The following is a 12,380-nucleotide window of genomic DNA, read 5'->3' as shown; positions in this document are numbered from 1 at the left end:
GTTGTTACGTCATTCTAGCACACATCGAGGAAGTTAAACCTGAAGAAAAGAACATCAGTGATGTTCCCGTCGCAAAAGAATTTCCCGATGTATTTTTGAAAGAATTACCGGGATTACCCCCCACATCGATCCGTTGAATTTCAAATAGACCTTGTACCAGGAGCTGCACCAATAGCTCGTGCTCCATACAGACTCGCACCCAGCGAAATGAAAGAATTACAAAGTCAGTTACAGGAACTTTTAGAGCGTGGTTTCATTCGACCAAGCACATCACCATGGGGAGCTCCTATTTTGTTTGTCAAGAAGAAAGATGGTACATTCAGGTTGTGTATCGACTACCGAGAGTTGAACAAACTTACCATCAAGAACCGCTATCCACTACCGAGAATCGACGACTTATTTGATCAACTACAAGGCTCGTCTATTTATTCGAAGATCGATTTACGTTCTGGATATCATCAAATGCGGGTGAAGGATGATGATATTCCACAGACTACTTTTAGGACACGTTACGGTCATTAAGAGTTTATGGTTATGCCGTTTGGATTGACTAACGCACCAGCTGTGTTCATGGACCTCATGAACCGAGTGTGTGGGCCATATCATGATAAGTTTGTCATTATTTTCATTGATGACATACTTATTTACTAGAAGAATGATCAAGAGCACGAAGAACATTTGAGAAAAGTGCTAGAGTTGCTGAGAAAAGAAAAACTGTACGCTAAGTTTTCAAAGTGTGCATTTTGGTTGAAAGAAGTTCAATTCCTCGGTCATATAGTGAACAAAGAAGGTATTCAGGTGGATCCAGCAAAGATTGAAATCGTTGAAAAGTGGGAAACCCCGAAAACTCCAAAACACATATGCCAATTTTTAGGGCTAGCTGGTTATTACAGGAGATTCATCCAATATTTTTCTAAAATAGCAAAACCCTTGACTGTGTTAACGCATAAAGGGAAGAAATTTGAATGGAAGGATGAACAAGAGAAAGCGTTTCAGTTATTGAAGAAAACGTTAACTACGGCACCTATATTGTCATTACCTGAAGGGAATGATGATTTTGTGATATATTGTGACGCCTCAAAGCAAGGTCTCGGTTGTGTATTAATGCAACGAACGAAAGTAATTGCTTATGCGTCTAGACAATTGAAGATTCACGAACAGAATTATACGACGCATGATTTGGAATTAGGCGCGGTTGTTTTTGCATTAAAGACTTGGAGGCACTACTTATATGGGGTCAAAAGTATTATATATACCGACCACAAAAGTATTCAACACATATTTAATCAGAAACAACTGAACATGAGGCAGCGTAGGTGGATTGAATTGTTGAATGATTACGACTTTGAGATTCGTTACCACCCGAGAAAGACAAATGTGGTAGCCGACACCTTGAGCAGAAAGAACAGAGAACCCATTCGTGTAAAATCTATGAATATAATGATTCACACTAACCTTACTACTCAAATAAAGGAGGCGCAACAAGGAGTTTTAAAAGAGGGAAACTTAAAGGATGAAATACCCAAAGTATCGGAGAAACATCTTAATATTCAGGAAGACGGAACCCGGTATAGGGCTGAAAGAATTTGAGTACCAAAATTTGGAGATATGAGAGAAATGGTACTTAGAGAAGCTCATAAAACCAGATACTCAATACATCCTGGAACGGGGAAGATGTACAAGGATCTCAAGAAACATTTTTTGTGGCCAGGTAAGAAAGTCGATGTTGCTAAATACATAGGAGAATGTTTGATGTGTTCTAAGGTCAAAGCTGAGCATCAGAAACCATCAGGTCTACTTCAACAACCCGAAATCCCGGAATGGAAATGGGAAAACATTACCATGGATTTCATCACTAAATTGCCAAGGACTGCAAGTGGTTTTGATACTATTTGGGTAATAGCTGATTGTCTCACCAAATCAGCACACTTCCTGCCAATAAGAGAAGATGACAAGATGGAGAAGTTAGCATGACTGTATTTGAAGGAAGTCGTCTCCAGACATGGAATACCAATCTCTATTATCTCTGATAGGGATGGCAGATTTATTTCAAGATTCTGGCAGACATTACAGCAAGCATTAGGAACTCGTCTAGACATGAGTACTGCCTATCATCCACAAACTGATGGGCAGAGTGAAAGGATGATACAAATACTTGAAGACATGATACGAGCATGTGTTATTGATTTCGGAAACAGTTGGGATCGACATCTACAGTTAGCAGAATTTTCATACAACAACAGCTACCATTCAAGCATTGAGATGGCGCCATTTGAAGCACTTTATGGTAGAAAGTACAGGTCTTCGATTTGTTAGAGTGAAGTGGGGGATAGACAGATTACGGGTCCGGAGATAATACAAGAAACTACCGAGAAGATCATCCAAATTCAACAACGGTTGAAGACTGCCTAAAGTCGACAAAAGAGCTACGCTGACATTAAAAGAAAAGATATAGAATTTGAAATTAGAGAGATGGTCATGCTTAAAGTTTCACCTTGGAAAGGCGTTGTTCGATTTGGTAAATGAGGGAAATTAAATCCAAGGTATATTGGACCATTCAAGATTATTGATCGTGTCGGACCAGTAGATTACCGACTTGAGTTACCTCAACAACTCGCGGCTGTACATAACACTTTCCACGTCTCGAATTTGAAGAAATGTTTTGCTAAAGAAGATCTCACTATTCCGTTAGACGAAATCCAAATCAACGAAAAACTTCAATTTATCGAAGAACCCGTCGAAATAATGGATCGTGAGGTTAAAAGACTTAAGCAAAATAAAATACCAATTGTTAAAGTTCGATGGAATGCTCGTAGAGGACCCGAGTTCACCTGGGAACGAGAAGATTAGATAAAGAAGAAATACCCGCACTTATTTCCAGAAGATACGTCAACACCTCCAACTGCTTAAAATTTCGGGACAAAATTTATTTAACGGGTAGGTACTGTAGTGACCCGAACTTTTCCATGTTTATTTATATTAAATGAAATTTTTATTTACATGATTAAATGTTTCCAACATGTTAAGCAATCAAACTTGTTAAGACTTGATTAATTGAAATAGGTTTTATATAGACAATTGACCACCCAAGTTGACCGGTGATTCACGAACATTAAAACTTGTAAAAACTATATGATGACATATATATATATATATATATATATATATATATATATATATATATATATATATATATATATATATATATATATATATATATATATATATATATATATATATATATATATATATATATATATATATATATAGTTAACATGATATTATGATAAGTAAGTATCTCATTAGGTATTTTAACAATGAGTTATATAAATAAAATTGAGTTTATTGAATTAAGAAACTCGAAACGATATATATAACGATTATCGTTATAACAACGTTTTACTAAATACATATGAATCATAGTAAGATATTGATACACTATGTTTAATCATGATAAATGATAAGTAAATATGTCATTAAGTTTATTAACAATGAACTACATATGTAAAAACAAGACTACTAACTTAATGATTTCAAAACGAGACATATATGTAACGATTATCGTTGTAACAACATTTAACTGTATATATATCATACTAAGATATTAATATATCATAATATCATGATAATGTAATAATTTAACATCTCTTTAGATATAATAAACAATGGGTTAACAACATTTAACAAGATCGTTAACCTAAAGGTTTCAAAACAACATTTACATGTAACGACTAACGATGACTTAACGACTCAGTTAAAATGTATATACATGTAGTATTTTAATATGTATTCATACACTTTTGAAAGACTTCAAGACACTTATCAAAATACTTCTACTTAACAAAAATGCTTACAATTACATCCTCGTTCAGTTTCATCAACAATTCTACTCGTATGCACCCGTATTCGTACTCGTACAATACACAGCTTTTAGATGTATGTACTATTGGTATATACACTCCAATGATCAGCTCTTAGCAGCCCATGTGAGTCACCTAACACATGTGGGAACCATCATTTGGCAACTAGCATGAAATATCTCATAAAATTACAAAAATATTAGTAATCATTCATGACTTATTTACATGTAAACAAAATTACACATCCTTTATATCTAATCCATATACCAACGACCACAAACACCTACAAATACTTTCATTCTTCAATTTTCTTCATCTAATTGATCTCTCTCAAGTTCTATCTTCAAGTTCTAAGTGTTCTTCATAAATTCTACTCCCTCCGTCCCACTTCAAATGTCCACCTTTCTATTTTGGGACGTTCCATATCAAATGTCCACTTTGTATATTAACCAATGAGATGAGGTTATTCTGGAGAGAGAAGATTTCTTATTGGTGGAGAATGAAGTTAGTGGGATTTCCTAAAACTATGTGCAAAAAGTAAGTGGACACTTATAAAGGGACGGAGGTTGATTATATTGTATTATACATGTATTCTAATATATTATGTAATCTTGGGATACCATAGACACGTATGCAAATATTTTGACATATCATATCGACCCATGTATATATATTATTTGGAACAACCATAGACACTCTATATGCAGTAATGTTGGAGTTAGCTATACAGGGTTGAGGTTGATTCCAAAAATATATATACTTTGAGTTGTGATCTAGCCTGAGACGTGTATACACTAGGTGGTGGATTGATTCAAGATAATATATATCGATTTATTTCTGTACATCTAATTGTGGACAACTAGTTATAGGTTACTAACGAGGACAGCTGACTTAATAAACTTAAAACATTAAAACGTATTAAAAATGTTGTAAATATATTTTGAACATACTTTGATATATATGTACATATTTGTTATAGGTTCGTGAATCGACCAGTGGCCAAGTCTTACTTCCCGACGAAGTAAAAATCTGTGAAAGTAAGTTATAGTCCCACTTTTAAAAACTAATATTTTGGGATGAGAATACATGCAGTTTTATAAATGTTTTACGAAATAGACACAAGTAAATAAAACTACATTATATGGGTGAATGATCGAAGCCGAATATGCCCCTTTTGCTTGGTAACCTAAGAATTAGTAAACCAATCTACTAATTGACGAGAATCCTAAAGATAGATCTATTGGGCCTAACGAACCCCATCCAAAGTACCGGATGCTTTAATACTTCGATGTTGTTTTTATCATGTCCGAAGGATTTCCCGGAATGATAGGGGATATTCTTATATGCATCTTGTTAATGTCGGTTACCAGGTGTTCACCATATGAATGATTTTTATCTCTATGTATGGGATGTATATTGAAATATGAAATCTTGTGGTCTATTATTATGATTTGATAATATATAGGTTAAACCTATAACTCACCAACATTTTTGTTGACGTTTTAAGCATGTTTATTCTCAGGTGATTATTAAGAGCTTCCGCTGTTGCATACTAAAATAAGGACAAGATTTGGAGTCCATGCTTGTATGATATTATGTAAAAAGCATTCAAGAAACTTATTTTTGATGTAATATATTCTTATTGTAAACCATTATGTAATGGTCGTGTGTAAATGGTATATTTTAGATTATCATTATTTGATAATCTACGTAATGCTTTTAAACCTTTATAGATAAAATAAAGGTTATGGTTATTTTAAAAATGAATGCAGTCTTTGAAAAACGTCTCATATGGAGGTCAAAACCTCGCGACGAAATCAATTAATATGGAACGTTTATAATCAATATGAACGGGACATTTCACTAGGGACTCGAGTACTTGTTTATATCCTCCAATGGCGAAGAAATTTGCAATTGACTGGGTGGTACGTACCAGATTCTTCTTGGGTAGCCGTGATTTATTTTTTTACTCGTACAATGATAGCGTGCTTGAGGATGAAAAGATGTGTTCGTGAAATTCATTTCTATGAAGATGAGTCAGTATATCATCATGAAAGAGGAAATTTGAAAGGTGTAGATTTCGAGTTTGTGACTGCGTTCTCACTAGAGCTTTGATGAAGAGTCTACGAAGGTGTCTGTTGGATTTTCTTATTGTTGGGAAGGGAAGTCTGATATAGATAGAGATTTGGCATGGGTGATCGTTGACATATCGACGGCAGGATTGAACTCGTCTAGAGCGATGAGTTGAGGTGGTTTTGTCTTCTATTTTAATCTCGTGATTGAATTCTTGCACACTTCAATGGACCTTCTAGTGTAAGAAGATGATGGTGCAGAAGTCAAGATGGCCCAAGCTAGTAACAAAGATTTGATTATTACTGTAGTTTGAGGGTCGAAAGTCTTGCTTCTCGAGGTGTGGAAGAGCGGAGTGTCCCTGATGGTTATCCGATGATGTTCAAGAAGAGTTCTATAATCAGTTGATCTAGATTTGTTATGGGTTTTCGAACATTATTTATGATTGAGGCAGTTTTGATTTCTGATATCGACTAGGTGTGCTGAAGAATTTTTATCAAAAGTCTGCCAGCTCGACATAGTTGGAGTAGTGTGCGTGTCCGAGGTGCTCTTGACGGTATACATGGGGATCCTTGAAGATGTTGAAATGAAGATCGGCGTAAGGTTTGCTCAAAATCTTCAAGTGCGAGATTATTGATTGTGAAGATTAGAACAAAGAAATCAAGATCCGAATTCAAGATCCCAATGGGATCTCACTGATAATGCTAAAAACGAACAAATATTTCATAGCATTATCCTTCAAGAAAGACAAGCTTTCATAGCATGGTCGAAGACAGGACCGTGTACCAGACCGAAAAAATTATAGGGTGATCTTTACTATTGCTCCTACAAAGGATAGTAATTGCATCCAACATGTTATAGACCATAATCAAAAGCATGTCACGGGACATTGCCGTAACAGTTGCTTGTTCAACGCTTTCCTTTACAACCGAACGGTAGTTTACCGAAAGGTAATATACGGAGCAAGTATACTGGACGTGTTGCTTTCCCAATACAAGGTTAGCAAGTGGGTGACACAAAACCATAAGTTTTGAACTAAAATTTTCAAATCTGAAACCCACAAAACCCATAAAAACAATTTGCAAACACCGGTGAAGGTTATTCCGGAAAACTTATCTAGGGTAAAAGCTAGATTGAATTTTCAAAAGATCAAATGTTTTCATAAAGATCTAATTTCCTAAAGGATCTAAATTTTCATAGTCATGTGGGACTGTAAACCACATCGTTACTACCATTGTTCATACCGCCGTATTAAAATCACTGATGTACAAAGTGTGAAGAATAAAGAAGTGATTCAAGTATGTTTATATTCAAGTTCTATATTGCTTGAGGACAAGCAACGCTCAAGTGTGGGAATATTTGATAATGCTAAAAATGAACATATATTTCATAGCATTATCCTTCAAGAAAGACAAGCTTTTAGTTACAATTGTTCTATTTACAAGTGATATTCGTTTAAATAATAAAAGGTGAAAACAAAAGACAGAATTGACGATTTGAAGACAAAAATGACCAAAAAGCTAAAAAGTACAAAGAACAATCAAAGTGGCTCAATTTATTGATGAGAAATGTCTAAAAGTTACAAGAGTACAAGCCTCAAAATGTAAAGTACAAGATATTAAATAGTACGCAAGGATGTTCAAAAATCCAGAACCGGGACATGAACCAACTATCAACGCGCGACACAACGAAGCTAAAATGACAAGTCAACTATGCACATGAATATAATATACTACCTCCGTCCCACCAGAAGTGTCCACTTTGACTTTGGACAGTCTTTATTTGTCAACTTTGACTATAAATATTTATGTTCGTGTTATATAATATTTGATGAAAATTATATGAATGGATTGAGTTTTAATTGTGTTTTCATTGATATAACTTTCATCAAATATTATATAACACCAACAAAAATATCTAAAGTCAAAATTGAATAAGGAAGACTGGAAAAAGTCAAAGTGGACACTTCTGGTGGGACGGAGGGAGTAATATATAAATAATTCTTAAAAGTATATATATATATATTATATTATATATTAAAAACCGTCGGCAAACTAGAAAACAAGAGGATGTGGTCTGATCCAGCTGGCCATGCGATCGCATGGCCTGGAAGCTTTAAAACCATGCGATCGCATGGTGCCCTGTAGCGGGCCACATTCTTTAAATTGCAACGTTTTTGGCCGATTTATTTACACAATATTCAATCTCTCTCACTCTCTAAGATATATATATATATATATATATATATATTATATTTTATAATTTTAATTTTAATTTAAGATTAATAATAATAAGGTTATAGTGGCGAATGTTGTAAGTGTGTAAGTCAAAATTCTGTCCGTGTAACGCTACGCTATTATTACTCATTGTAAGTTATGTTCAACCTTTTTAAATTAATGTCTCGTACCTAAGTTATTATTATGCTTATTTAAATCGAAGTAATCATGATGTTGGACTAAATATTAAAGACGGGGTTATTGGGCTTTGTACCATAATTGGGGTTTGGACAAAAGAACGACACTTGTGGAAATTGGACTATGGACTATTAATGGGCTTTATATTTGTTTAATTGAATGATAGTTCGTTAATTTAATATAGAGATTTACAATTGGACGTACCTATAAATAACCATATACACTCGATCGGACATGATGGGCGGGATATTTATAAATACTAATAATCGTTCATTTTACAGGACACGAGAATGGATTAATAGTCAATGGACTCATTAAAACAGGGGTGAATTATGTACAAGGACACTTGGCTTAATTGTTAACAAAGTATTAAAACTTTGGGTTACACGTAGTCGATATCCTGGTGTAATTATTAAACAAAGTATTAAGACCTTGTTACAGTTTAAGTCCCCAATTAGTTGGAATATTTGACTTCGGATACAAGAATAATTTGACGAGTATACTCGCACTTTATATTTATGACTGATGGACTGTTATGGATAAAACCAGATGGACATATCGAATAATCCAGGACAAAGGACAATTAACCCATGGTAATAAATTAAAATCAACACGTCGAACATCATGATTACGAAAGTTTAAATAAGCATAATTCCTTTATTTTATATCTCATCGCACTTTTATTTACTGTCATTTTATTTATCGTACTTTTAATTATCGCAATTTTAATTATCGTCATTTACTTTACGCTTTAAATTAAGTTATTTTTATTTTTAATATTTTACATTAGGTTTTAATTGCGACTTAAGTTTTAAAAATCGACAAACCGGTCATTAAACGGTAAAAACCCCCCTTTATAATAATAATAATACTACATATATATATATATATATATATATATATATATATATATATATATATATATATATATATATATTTTATATTTTTACAATTATAGGTTAAAATAATTATAGCGTTAAACTTGTGTACTGTATCCCTGTGGAAGGAACTGGACTTACTAAAAACTACACTACTGTACGATTAGGTACACTGCCTATAAGTGTTGTAGCAAGGTTTAGGTATATCCACTCTATAAATAAATAAATAACTTGTGTAAAATTGTATCGTATTTAATAGTATTTCATAACAAAAATATAGCTATTTCGTACCCCTCTGCTTTAACATCAAGTAATTTTTGGCGCCGCTGCCGGGGACTCTTAAATGCCGAAGCGAAACGCTATATAAAAAAAAGATTTTTATTAAGTTTTAATTTCTTTTGTAAAAATACGTTTTAAATATTAAAAATACAAAAATATAAAAAGAAAAACTAAATATATATATTTTTAAGAGTTTGTTTAAAATATATAAAATTATAAAGTATTTCTATTTTTTTATTTTAGTTTTTAAAGTATAAGTTTTTATTTATTTTATATAAATATTTTATATAAATATAAAAACAGGAAAAAAAATATAAAGTAAAACAGAATCTGGGCTGACACTGTAGCAGCCCAACTAATCAGGCCTGGTATCCAGAGTCATGCGATCGCATGATTATTTAACCTGCACTCCATGCGATCGCATGGAGTGAGGTGACAGGTCTGAAACCTTAGACTCACGATTAGGGTTAGGTTATTAATTATTATTATTATTATTATTAATTAATTAAGATTAGGGTTTATATTTTATATTAATTAGTTTTAGTTTATTTATTTTTGTATTTTTAAGTTTTAATTAATTTTAATTAGTTTTAAAAATTAATACTTTTATAAAATAATAATATAAAAATAATATTTTTATAAAATTTGTATTTTTATCATTTTAGTTATAATTTGTATTTTTATCGTTTAATTCGTAATTTGTATATTTTTCGTTCGTAATTTAGTATTTGCCGTAGTATTTTATATTTCTAGATTTTTAGGCTTTGCCGTAAAATCCCTTAAGTGTTTTTTCTTTAGATTAAGATTTAGGTGCTTTAGAATTTTGCGACGCCGTTTTAAGATTTTAGTACTTTTTAAGTTATTGCCGTTTTGGATATAGAATTCCTTTTAAGCTTTAATACCTTTAGACGTAAGTTTTAATTTTTAGTTTTTAGAATTCTAAGTTTCGACGCTTATTTTCTTATTTTTATTTTTCGACTGTTTGTTTTTCGATATTTCTTTTTCGACCTTTTATTTTTCGACGTTTTTCGACGCGCTCTTTTTCTTTCTTATTTCTCGACGCTCTAGTTTTTAGGACATAGAATTTTCTATTTCTTCTCTAAAATTTCGAAACGAAAAAAAAAATTATTTTAAGCGGTTAAATTGATAGACATCCAAAATTTTCTGGTTCGTAGTAATAGTTGGATTTGTTAGTGGCGAGTTGTGGGCTTCCGATTTAAAGGGTCCTGGCTACCTGCCGCATCTATTGGCTATTCGAAACGTGGGCAAAATCAGAAAAGTCTATTAATTTGATAACTTATATAATTTTTATCTTTTATAACTAATAGGATATTCAGTGAATGCACCGAGCAAAACGTTCACCACCTTTCATACGTTCACCACCTGTAACTCGATCAAGACATTTAGCCAACATTGTCGCTGTTGATTTTTCTTTAGAATTGTCATCTAGTCGACCAAGTAGTCCAATTCAAATTTTCGATAATCCATTTTTTGAACCCGACCTCAGAATTGAGAATCCGGAGGATATTCAGGGACAATTCAGAGATCCTGAACCACTAATCATTCCTCCTGAACCACAAATTACTGCTCCAGAGATTGTCGAGGAAGAAACCATTAAATCAGAATCCTATAGTGATTCAGATTCAACAAATTCAATCATGGAAAATCTGAAACCTCTAAGTATGGAAGACCGAATGAGAGCTAAACGCACTGGCCAAGGTCATGAAATTACTCAACCAGACATTAATGCACCAGATTATGAAATCAAAGGACAAATCCTACACATGGTAACTAATCAATGCCAATTTAGTGGTGTGCCGAAGGAAGATCCAAACGAACATCTTCGAACCTTTAATAGGATCTGTACTCTATTTAAAATCCGAGAAGTGGAGGATGAACAGATCTATCTCATGTTATTTCCCTAGACTTTAAAGGGAGAAGCCAAAGATTGGTTAGAATCGTTACCTGAAGGGACGATTGATACATGGGATGTCTTAGTTGAAAATTTTCTTAAACAATTCTTTCCGGCATCTACAGCCGTGAGACTTCAAGGAGAAATAGTTACGTTCACACAAAAGCCAAATGAAACTCTATATGAGGCGTGGACAAGATTTGGAAAATTGTTGAGAGGATGCCCGCAACATGGTTTAGACACATATCAAATAGTACAAATATTCTACCAAGGATGCGATATTACTACACAAAAAGACATCGATATAGCAGCTGGTGGTTCCATTATGAAGAAAACCGCAACTGAAGCTTACAAAATTATTGACAACACTGCTTCCCACTAACATGAGTGGCATCAAGAAAAAGACATCGTTAGATCATCTAAAGCGGCTAAAGCCGATTCTAGCCATAACTTTGATTCCATTTCTGCAAAGATAGATGCTATCGAAAGACGAATGGAAAAGATGACTAAAGATATTCACTCAATACGAATTAGTTGTGAGCAGTGTGGAGGACCACATTTGACAAAAGATTGTCTCAGTATTGAACAAATAATAGAACAGAGAGAAAATGTTTCATACATGAACCAAAGGCATGGAAATAATTATCAGAATAATTATCAACCGCCAAGACCAAACTACAATCAAAACCAGAATTATAACCGAAATGTTCCATACAACAACCAATAAAGTCCTAGAAATCAACAAGTATCCAACAATCCTTACAATCAGCAAAGACCTATTTTTCCAAATAAACCACCACAAACCGATGATAAAAAGCCAAACTTAGAAGATATGATGTCGAAGCTAGTTGAATCTCAAACTCAATTTTTCACATCTCAGAAACAAACGAATGAACAAAATGCTCAAGCATTTAGAAATCAACAAGCTTCAATTCAAAATTTGGAACAAGAAGTAAGCAACCTAGCA

Source organism: Rutidosis leptorrhynchoides, chromosome 1 (genome assembly GCF_046630445.1).
Source record: "Rutidosis leptorrhynchoides isolate AG116_Rl617_1_P2 chromosome 1, CSIRO_AGI_Rlap_v1, whole genome shotgun sequence".
NCBI lineage: Eukaryota > Viridiplantae > Streptophyta > Magnoliopsida > Asterales > Asteraceae > Rutidosis > Rutidosis leptorrhynchoides.
This window is presented reverse-complemented; position numbering follows the sequence as displayed.